Source organism: Dromiciops gliroides, chromosome 2, assembly GCF_019393635.1.
Source record: "Dromiciops gliroides isolate mDroGli1 chromosome 2, mDroGli1.pri, whole genome shotgun sequence".
NCBI lineage: Eukaryota > Metazoa > Chordata > Mammalia > Microbiotheria > Microbiotheriidae > Dromiciops > Dromiciops gliroides.
The window spans coordinates 171,285,543-171,297,556 of NC_057862.1; positions in this window are offsets into that span (position 1 = coordinate 171,285,543).

Here is a 12,014-nt window from a genome sequence, read left to right on the forward strand (position 1 = left end):
TACAAAATTTCTACACATGCACAAGGCTCTCCAAGGCATTTTCATTACATAACATAATAACAGTATCATAAGAAGAAGCTCTTCCACATGGGACGATCTTTTGTAGTGTACGTGCTAATTCTTCTTACATTGTCATCCCCCATTTGAAAAATAGGCTGTTCCAAACAAGTCAGATTGTATTATAAACAATTTGTCCATGACCCCAATCTAGAATAGTCCTCTGGGATGTCAGGGAGACATATGCATTTTCCTTTCACTCACTTTTCCAGTGTCATACAGGAAGGTCTCCAAACAGTCAAAGTAGCATGATCTTATAGAGTTCCACAGGTTCAGGCATAAAATCATAATTGTCCCCCAAAGCACATTTAGGCATATTCAACAAAGAATGTTTCTTGCAATTAACCAGAGATTACTGCTTGCTTGTTATTTAACAAGTGTCTGACGTGGAGTTTGCAATGGCCTTCTCTAACCCAAAGGCAATAAATGAAAGAAAACGAAAAGAAAATCAGCTTCCTATGTTGGAAGGAAACTTGGTCCCTACAGAGCTTCTCAGAACATGTGGAGGTCTCCCTGAAAGGGATCTATGACATGGACTCGACTAGAACTCACCTTCTACCATTGGGTAAGAAACCAGCTATCCTGGGTGAATTCTTCCATGATTCTCTTGGGGCAAAATTTCTCTAGGGATTCTTGTACCATAGGTGATCTTTTTAGATGTCCAGGCAGATTTCCTTTGGGTCTTTATTCCAAAGAGCACTGGAAATTTCCCACATGGGGAGATATCAGAGGCATTCTGTGCAGGTACTCATTATCTGTTATATTAGGTTTGTATTTTCTTACAATGAATTCTTTTTTTTTTTTTTTTTAGCGAGGCACTTGGGGTTAAGTGACTTGCCCAGGGTTACACAGCTAGTAAGTGTTAAGTGTGTGAGACCGGATTTGAACTCAGGTACTCCTGACTCAAGGGCCGGTGCTTTATCCACTGCGCCACCTAGCTGCCCCTATAATGAATTCTTAAAGAAAATTATTTCCATTTATTTTCGGTCAGTATTTAATATCTGAAGTTTTCATGGTATAAGTTTTGCTTATACTAATTTGATCTTAGTCTTCTCTAGACAAGTTTTTCATGTCTATAATCCATCACCACCCCCCACCTCACCCACCCCCTTCAATTTACTTTTGCCAATCTTATGCCAAGTTCTTTTGGTTTTTACTAAAATTGTTTACTAAAATTATTTCACCTTACCTTTTCTACTCCTTTTCAGATAGAACATGGTTAAGGATACTTCTTGCCATCCATTACCTTCATCTATCCACTTCTCTTGAATAACACACATGTGTTATTAGCACAGTGTCTGGCCCATAGTAAGCACGTAATAAATGCTTGCTGGCATGATTTGGCCCATTTGTGGTTTTTTGTTTCAGACAGAGAAGTATCAGTTTACTTCATTGCTTATTTGTTCCCCCTTTTAGTTTCTTCTGAAATCTCATGTTCATGGATTCCTTATGTATTTTTTTTAATTCTATGTTCTACATACAAAACAGTGATTGTGAAAAATAAAATCTCCTCTAGCTCTTGTTTCTTTCATCTTTAGGCAAAAGTCAAAGTTCTCACTTCCTTTTTTCTTTTAGTTTTCCCCACCTAAAAGACCTTCTTTCATGCCATTACATTCCCCACTTTTCTGTGTTTAGGTGAGTTATTCTTATTCTTAGGGCAGTATATTATATTGCACTGGAAATATGTCCCCCTTGCACATCCTGAGTGCCAGATGCGCCCAACAGCCTACTCCTTTCCCTGATAGGACATAGTTATTCCATGAAGACATCTACTCAAAACATTGTTTTAAACAATGTTATCTATAAACAACAGTTTGGGATGTGATGATTCTCCACTTCTGGTTTAGTATATTGAGTTTTCAAGGACATTTTGAATTCTGTATTTGTGGCATGAGGATTTGTCTGTCTCTTGCTTCATCAAAGGCAGTGGATTTCTGATATCTAATCCTAGCTACAAAGTCACATCTTGATGGTCTTTGTGGGTACTAAATTTTACAGCCTGAAATGATGTTACAAAGTTACTACTCTTCCTTTGCATAATCTGTATTGATTTTTAGATATGGACTCCTTAATAATTATCCTTCTGTAGTTTCTTGTGATGATAATCTGGCCCTTAGTTGCCATTAGAAACCTCTCTGTTTCTATCGACAAATCCATATAACTAAGTCATTTGTTCAATGTTTCTGGGTTGATACTTCCTTCACTTGTATATCACCCATGAAGGGCTTTTTGATTCCATTGCTTGGATCATAAATTGTTTCGTAGGCTTTTAGTTAGAGGTAAGCCACTTGCAGTTACATTAAACTGGTGGTGTCAAACTTAAAAGAGAAACTTGGAGACACTAATCCATACATAAGGATTCTTGTGGGCCATATATTGACAGTTTAAAATGTAATGTTATCTTTGTTTCATTGCATTTTTATTTATGTTGAACATTTCCCAATTGCATTTTAATCTGGTTCAGATTACACTCAGGAGTGTTGTGAGAAGCCAGTGGGCCACACATTTGACACTTCCTGCTTAGACAAAGACAGTGCCACATTTTTATAATTGGCCTTTACTATTTCTTGGTTAAGTGGTGTCTGCTTATTTAAAAAATATTTTTGTAGGTTTTTGACCCACTTATCATATGCTCTATGAACTCTTCTTTTTTTAGCATGAAAAAGTTGATCTTGCTATAGCTGCCTTTAAAGTGATCTCTGGGTTGTTAATATTGTATGGGTTTTTATTAGGATATTTTCCAAATGTATAAGGGTTTAGTTTGCAGTTCTGAAATCATACTTCAAGACTAGCAGACCATACGTATTTATTGCTTTAAGATATTCATCCCATTAAGCCAAAATGTCTCAATGTATTCAACCAAAGATGCTTCCTTGATAGCTTTATGCTCAATATATCTTGTTAGAAGGGGGCAAAGATATTTGTATCACCTTTATTCACCTATTCAACTGGAGTTGAAGATTCAAATTCAAGAACATCAGTATCACATCACCATTTTTATTACTGGTGTATATTAAGAATGTCCCACTTATCAAGTTCACATATCCTGTTGATATCATTTGAGAGATTCCATGTAATGAGGGAGCTGATTAGTGTATTATTTTGAAAAGATATACAACTGGATGCCCTCCATATACACCAAGGGATTAATTACCTCTTTAACTCTAAAGACATGTTTAGTTCTATTTAAAAGAGCAGATAATGGATTTATAGCCAGTCCATGATGGACTTAAAACTGGTTTCCTGAAAACAACAAAACATTTTGCATGAATTGTTCTTGATATTGTGTGGGTGGCATGTTTTAAAACAAATGGTTTTCTCTGGGGACATCAAACACCCTAGGGTAATGTCAAACTCAAATAACTGATTTAGAAAACCACAAATTAACAGCATGTTGTATTTTTATTTTGTAAATTTTCCAATTACATTTTAATCTGATTCCTGATACTCTGGTGTTCTCTGGGTCCCTAGGGGGCTACAGGCAGTGACTTTGACTTCTTTGCCTGGGGGGTCTCACTGTACTTGAATCTATTTTATTTGCATACAAATATACAAAAGTATATGAATAAATCACAAGTTAAAGCTTTTGATTTTGGATCAAACCAACTTATAGTTATTGTACTTTGGGAAGGTTTAGTCAATCCTTTCTGAATGGATAATAAAATGCTCTTTACACTTGGGACTTTTGATGCATTGTTTTTGTTCTTCAGATTTACAGTTTTCTTGCAAATGTCTATAAATTCCCAAGCTGTGAATGCTTTATTTAAAGTACAGGGACATGAAACTAATCTATACTTGGAGAGATCTCTGGTGTCCTCATCTTTGGATAGCAGATATGTGATATCTTCTGTTAAGATGGGATCAAGGTTTCATATGCAAGTGTAAAGTGTTTTGCCTTGGTGAAACATTTAGAAAAAAGTATGACTTTTATAAAGCTCTATTGATTCTGATTTTGCAGAGAAGCTAGAGATTTGGTCACCCATCCCACCCCCTTGACAAAACTGTTTTTTTTTTTCTTTATATCAATGGTGTGCAAGCTATTTCCTGATTGATCCGACTCAACTTTCATTGTGTCAGACTTCTTGTGTCCAGTCAGATCACTGGGAACTTTCTACTTCCCTCTTCTTTACATATTCTTTCTTTCTTCTGATTTCTTTTTTTAAAAAATAAAAGTATTTTATTATTTTCCATTTACATGTAGAAATAGTTTTCAACATTTGTTTATAAAAGATTTCCAATTCCAAATTTTTCTCCTTCCCCTCCATCCCCCCCTCCCTTAGACAGCAGGTAATCTGATATAGGTTATATATACACAAGAACATTAAACATATTTCTGCACTAGTCATGTTACAAGAGAAGAATCAGAGCAAAAAGGAAAAACCTCAAAACAGAAAACCAAAAGCACCAAAAATAAACAGTATGGTCCAATCAGCATCCATATTCCACAGTTCCTTTTTTTTTTCTGGATTTGGAGAGCCCTTTCCATCACAAGTTCCCTGGAACCCCCTTGTACTAGTGGATTGGTGAGAAGAATATAGTCCATCACAGTTGATCAACACACAACGCTGATGATACTCAGTATAATGTTCTTCTGGTTCTGCTCATCTCACTCATCATCAGTTCATTCAAATCCTTCCAGGTTTCACTGAACTCCTCTTGCTCATCATTTCTTATAGCACAATAGAATTCATATACCACAACTTGTTCAGCCATTCCCCAAATGATGGACATCCCCTCAATTTCCAATTCCTTGCCACCATAAAAAGAGCAGCTATAAATATTTTTGTACATGTGGGTCCTTTTCCCTTTTTTATGCTCTCTTTGGGAAAAAGACGCAAAAGTGATATTGCTGGGTCAAAGGGCATGCACAGCTTTATAGCCCTTTGGGCATAATTCCAAACTGTCTCTTCTGATTTCTTAACTGTATTGTGGGGACTAATTTTTAATTGGGGAGTGCTAGCTAAGCGGCTCACCGCAATACTGGGGCAAGGAAGGAAACCGGCAGCCTCCCTCAAAACAGAACAAGATTTATTTTAACAAGAACAAACTTAAAAAAAAACGCACAAATAGGATCAGTAGGATCAAGGGAAAGTAAATAAAATGGGGAAAGGGAAATTATAATACCTGAAAAATACCACTGCCCAAGAATCAGCTGAAAATACGCAGCAGAATGCCTGTCGCTTTCCAGCTTCCACCTAGAATGCCCAATTCTCCTCCCCCAAACCTAGAAATACCCCACACAGTCCCAGCCAATGGGATGGCTGCTCTGACAGTCACATGACTGCCCTCACTAGGCTTCCAATCATTATAATTTTGCCAGGCCCATGTAGGCATCAGCGAGTGGTGATGACGTGAGGTGCCAGAGCCCTGGCAACGGCTACAACCAGTGGGTAGAGCATGGTGCGGTTTGCAGAGCCCCAGGCCAGTGCTCGCCGAGGCATAAAAACCTCAAATAACAATTAATTCTTTACAGTATGTAAGTCTCTGTAATGAAATTTTTGAAGTACTTTGAAGTATTTCATTCTTCATGATACACTGACTCCTTGAACTGCTTTTAATAAAGGGAATCTAGAATGTCTCATATACTTTTTCTCATTTCCTTTTTACCATCTTCAATGGGGCAATGGGGTATTCAAATTTTCTCTTCTGTCTGCCACCTAGATTCTGCTCAGGCATTTTGGTTAAGGTATGAAATCTTCACTCCCCCTGCATCATCTGCCATCTATAGATTCCTTTATTAGCCCATTGCCAGGTTCCATCCTTTTTCTGAGTCCTGCTTGTCTTTCAAAGTTTCATTTAAATGTTGTTCTTTTTATCCCCCTATAGACTATTTTCTCAGTTCTGTTCACTACTTCAGTTTGTAGTGCCCTAGATTATCTGAAATTATTTCCTTGGTCATTTCCTACAGTATGATAATATTCCATATTGTATTCATATATACAATTTATTGAGCCAATTTATTTATTGATGGGTAACTACGTTAGATTCCAGTTTTCTTCTTTTAGTCCCTCCCCCAAACTTAAATCTCCAGATCAGTAAGTTTGTTTTGCTTGAAACTATTCCTTCCTCAGTATTAACCTCCTTCTTAACTCTCAACCCATTCCTGTTGTTAGATGCATTTCTGCAACAAACTGTGTGTTCACACTTGCCTTCTCCATTTTAGATGAAAAAGATTCATTTGCTGCCCTTTCCTCCATGTTTTATAGATTTCTCCAATTATATCAAATTATGATAAATATTAAGTTCCACCCCATTCTTGTTCCTTTTAATACTATTCCTTCAATTAACTACCACTTACATGTTCTCTATTTTTCTTATTTAACTCCCCCAACATCCTTTGGAGACATTGTGGTTCTGAAAGCACACATGTTTCTTCTTAATATTAGATCATTGGACAGCCCGTTCCAATTGCTCAAATATATTTATCTTTCTAGGTTTCTTTGTATTTCAAAGTTCCTACTTAGTTTTGGTCTTTGTATTAAAAATGCTTGAAAGTCCTCCATTTAATTAAGGGTCTATTTTTTTCACCTTGTGAGATTATACTGAACTTTGGTGAACAAGTTTTTCTTTGTTGTACTCATCTTTTACCTTTTAGAATATTATTTTTTGAGATCCCCTTGTTTGCAGTAGCAACTGCCATGTGTCCTGTGATTCTAAGAGTGGTTCTTTAACTCTTGCTTGTGGTATTTTTCCTTTAACATGAAAACTCTGGATTTTGGTTCTGTAATATTTTGTGGAGGTGATTGGTGGATTCTTTGTTATTTCACTGTCCTCTCCTATTCTAATAGGTCTAGGAAGTTTTCACTTATGATTCATCAAAATAAAGTACCTAAGCTTTTTTCTTTTAATCACAAAGAGAGTAAAGGGCTTACTGTAATCTGGGAGGCCTAGGGCAGGTGTTGATAAGGCCTGTGTCAATTCTTTTAGACCTGAGAGATGTTGGGTTTCCAGCTGTAAAGGTTCTGGAACATCATTTTTTGTTAAGGATATCAGGGATTTAGTGAGCTTCCTGAAAGAAGGGATCCACTGTCTACAGAACCCCAAAGCTCCCAAAATCGGGGCAGAAAGTTGCTGAATGGCCTGGACTCACTTAGGAGAGACAGAGCAAGTTCCAGCAGCCAGAATGAAGCCTAAATATTCTACTTGGGGCAAGCACCATTGTACCTTTGACTTAGAAACCTTGTGGCCTCTCTTGTGTAGCTCTAATAATAAGTGATGGCAATCTTCCTGACAGATTTCAGCATTAGGGGAGGCTAAAAGTAAGTCATCGACATATTGTACTAAAGTGGAGCCTTTAAAGGTAATGGAGGCCAGGTCCTGCTGTAAAATTTGGGAAAATAATGTAGGACTGTCTACAAATCCCTGTGGGAGTCTAGTCCAGGTCCACTGTGTAATTTTCCAGTCAAAAGAAAATAAATATTGGAAGTCCTCAAGCACTGGTATGGAGAAAAAGGCAGAGCAGAGGTCTACCACTGTGAAGCATGTAGCATCACATGGAATGGAAGAAACTATCGTGGCAGGGCTGGGGACTATGGCATGTTGTGGTATAACATAAGAGTTTAGAACTCTAAGATCTGGCCCAGGCTTGGATTTTTGAACTGGCAAAATGGGAGTCTTGCATGGAGAATGATGGCATGGAACAATAATACCCTGGTTTGTTAAAGCCTCAATTATAGGAGAAATTCCCTCAATGGCTTCTCTAGATAAGGGATATTGTGGAATGAATGGTTCCAGGCCACCTTTGGTCTTAATGATAACAGGCACAGCAGATTTAAGCAGACCTACATCAGTAGAAGAGGAAGCCCATAGGGACTCAGGAATATCAAAAGGGATTTCAAATGTATTCTCCACTGTTCCCTGACTGTCTGAGATCAAAATTGGCAGTAAGTGGACAGTGTCCGCTGGCACCTCCAGGGAAATGCTACCAAGATATGGTTGCTCTGAGTTTAAAAAGGAGGTCATGGCCCAATAGGTTTACAGGAGAGTCAGGCATAAGTAGGAATGAATGTTCTACTGTTAATGGACCCAGATTCACCATGCAAAGGGTTAATTTTGCAATGGATTGGGCTTTTCCTGAAACGCCCACTAAATTTAGAGATCCAATAAGTGTACATTCAGGTTCAGTTTTCTCATTAGGACTGATCTTGAGGCTCCTATATCTGATAAGCAATCATAATTGGTATCTCCAACCCTAAGGGTTACGTGGGGTTCATTATTTTGGGGAGGTGAATGGACTGGCACAAGAGGCCTAAATAGTTCAGGGTCTGGAAAGGCAAAATCTTCTGTCCTTCCCCTCACCCCCATACACCATCAATCTTCTATATCTCTCTGTTCTGTGCCCCTTTGAGAGTGCCTGTAACTGTTTTCATTCTGCCCACCCGTGTCTCTCTGAAAAGGTCTGTTTTGTTTCTGTCCTGCACCCCCCTGAAAAGATCTATCTTTATTTTGGTTCTGCCCGTCTGTATTCCTCTGAGAGGAATTATATCTATTTTGGTTTATGTCTCGTTTCAAAATCCTACAAAATCATATAAAATGTGCTTGTTTATGGCAGTACTGGCAAAATTTAGGGGTTTGATATTCATTCTGGGGTTGGTAATGATTCTGGGGTTGGTTGTGATTCGTAACTGCCCAGCTTCATTGCCTTGTTATTTCCTGTACTGGAGCTAAAATGTCTTGTCTGTTCTTTTCCTCCCTCTCATTTCCTTCATAAATATGTGTTGCTATTTCTTTAAGTCTGTCAGACCTCAAACTATTCCAGTCTGGACACTGCCTTTTAAAATATTTCTAAATTTTTGGTAAGGACTGGTATACAAAATGAGAGCAGATAATATGGAAATCTCTAGGGTTCAATGGGTCTAGCCCAGCATGTTGCTTGGCATGCTTACACAACCTGTCATAGAATCTATTAGGTCTCTCATCAGGACTCTGAACTGTATCTATAAGATTTTGTCAGTTATCAGTCCTTCTAGGACAGGATTCCATTGCCTTCAGCAATGTGTCTCTCACCTCTTTCAACAGATCAAAATGCCTAGGGTTATTAGCGTCCCATTCAGGGACTTCAATACGTCACCCAATATCAACCTTTCCTGTGGCTTCCAGGCTATTGGCTGCAGCTATTATGTCTGGTCTTTCCTCCGGGGATAATATTGCTTCCATAAGCTCATTAACATCATTCCAAGTGGGCTGATATCCTCTGAAAATTGTTCTCAAATGGCCAATAACCCCTGTAGGGTCCTCATCAAATTTAGGAATTTCTCATCTCTATATACCTAAATCTTTGGGGCTAAATGGTATATATCTTCTAAGACTTACTACAACATCATTCTTACCATGGGAGGGAATCTCGTGAAGGGGGGAGGATTTTTATACTTTCTGTCTCCTCTAAACATGAATTTTCTCTTTTTTTTTTTCTTTTTCATTTCCTTTGTTGATGTGTCAGCCTGAGAGGCAGATTTACATTCACATTCAGGCCCAAACCTTTCCTTCTTTTCTCCCTTTTCAGTCAATTCCTTACTTGCTACATTCCAGAGGTTCCAATAAGTTACATCTTTGGGGGACTCAAAGTGAAGGATCATTTGTAGAGTTTTCAGTGTTAAGCGGTCAAAAGATCCATTCTCTAACCATTTGTTTTTCAGTAAGCTAGAATATTTTTTATGCCACATAAAACAGTTTGATAAGCCTTGCTTTTGTCATGCCTGGCTGAATCAGTAGCTTGTAAGCATCCCATACTGCAATTATTTTCTCAAGAGGGGAGTTCTGAATGATATAAAATGTACTATCTTCCACCCTCTTTTTGTAATTCAAAAATTTCCTCATTATAACACAAAGAAAAGTAAAAATTAAAATAGGAATAGAACATTCAAATTCATAAGGAGCAAACTTAAAAAGGTCAATATTGGCCTGGTTGAAAAGCCAGGAGAAGAGGCTTAGAACACTAAAACCCAGAAGTCTTCTTTGGTCCCACAGTCCCCGGTCCATTTTGTAAAAGGGAGCAAGGCTTGAAAATAGGAGGCTAAGAGTACTTAAGGGTTAAAGTGTATACTTAACCTAAGTGCTTAGCCATTAAGAGAAACCCAATTTAAAGAGACAGGCACATGTGCAAATAGGGAAAGAAATTTCTTACCAAACTGGAAGATCAGAAGATTGAGGTTCAGCTTTCTACTTTGTGGTTGCCAAACTGTGATGTTTAAAATCTAAATTGTGTGGTCACCTTAAATTAGAAGCTTTAGCACCTTGGGCATTAAGCATTTATTTATTTATTTTTTGTTTTGTTTTTGTTTTTGTTTTTTGTTTGCTTTTTTTGTTTTTGCAGGGCAATGAGAGTTAAGTGACTTGCCCAGGGTCACACAGCTAGTTAAGTGTCAAGTGTCTAAGGCCGGATTTGAACTCAGGTCCTCCTGAATCCAGGGCTGGTGCTCTATCCACTGCACCATCTAGCTGCCCTGCATTAAGCATTTATTAAAGCATACCAGGTATTCACGTGGAGTTCAGAAAGTTAAGAAAAGGCCTATCTAGCCTAGAGTTCCAGTCTGGTCGGGTTCTTCCTCAAGTCCTCCACCACGAGCCTGCTTCAACCACTAACTCCCCCAAACTGAGTGTGGAAGCTTTTTTTATAGGTCCAGAGCATAGGAGGTCCTTACATACTGCTTCAAGCTGATTGGCTAGCATCATCCAAATCCATTAGTTCACTGGACTTGAAGGTGGTCTTGAGTTAAGTTCAAAGTTTTTAGCTTCTGAGAACAATACCTTCTTAAGGGCTAGCCAGATGTGCTTACAATCTAGTTAAGTTGAAGTAGGCTAATCAGTAGTCAATCACTCTCACTTAATTCAATCAGTTTAGATTAATCTTCAGGTGCGCCTTTGAGTATCTGCTAAATACCCTTATTTTATCAGTTTTCAGGGACTCCAATGATTCCTGATTTTTCTGTCTTTGGTTTCTGGGTCAGTTGTTTTTTATATCAGATAGTTTACACTTTCCTCTTGTTTTCTAATCTTTTGGTTTTGTCTAAACACATATTGGTATTGCATAGAGTCACTGATTTCTATTTGTTCTAGTCTAGTTTTCAAGTAGTCTATTTTGTCAAGATTTACAATTCTTAGCTATTTATTTTCCTTCAAATTCTTTCCTCTGGTGCTTTTCTTTTTTTAAACTCTTGCTTCATTTCCCCCTCCCCCCCCCACCCCCAATGTATACATATAATTCTTTTGGGAAAATCTGTTTTTATTTTCCTTTGAGACTCAACTTGCATTTATTTTGGAGCTACAATATCCTTCTAAGCTTAATTTTTGGGCTCCTGAAGTTAGACCTCTCCAAATACTTGAGGTTCTTTGAGGCAATTTCTACTACCAAAAAGAAAAGAACTAGGAATGAAATATTCCAAAAGGCAAAAAGAGTATTGACTCTTCAAGGCCCTCTACTGCATCTCAGGACAAAGTGCTAGATAGTCCTGGGCTGCCCCAATCTGATTGCTGCCGTGCCACACTGGCACTCTGGGGGTCTTTAAGGTCTCCAATGTAGTATTTTTTTGGTGAGGCAATTGGGGTTAAGTGACTTGCCCAGGGTCACACAGCTAGAAAGTGTCAAGGGTCTGAGGCCAAATTTGAACTCAGGTCCTCCTGAATCCAGGGCTGCTGCTCTATCCACTGCACCACCTAGCTGCCCCCTACCTGGGGACTTCTTGATGAAGTAGCCTATTCTTTCTGCTTCCAGACCTTCAGGTCATCACCTTGAGAGGCTACTGGTTTTGCCTATGCTAGTCTTGGCTTAGCCCCTTTCCTATTATTTTGGGTCTTCTGGATGACTTTTGGTGCTGTTTTGAGGTAGAAGAGACCATCTAATAATTTCTCATTAAATTTTTTGATCATTGAGCAGAACCTACAAAAAGGAAAGGGTGAGATCATTCTCCAACTAAAGAAGGCTTAGAAGGTCAGCAGGAAAGGTCTTTTGTACCACGGTG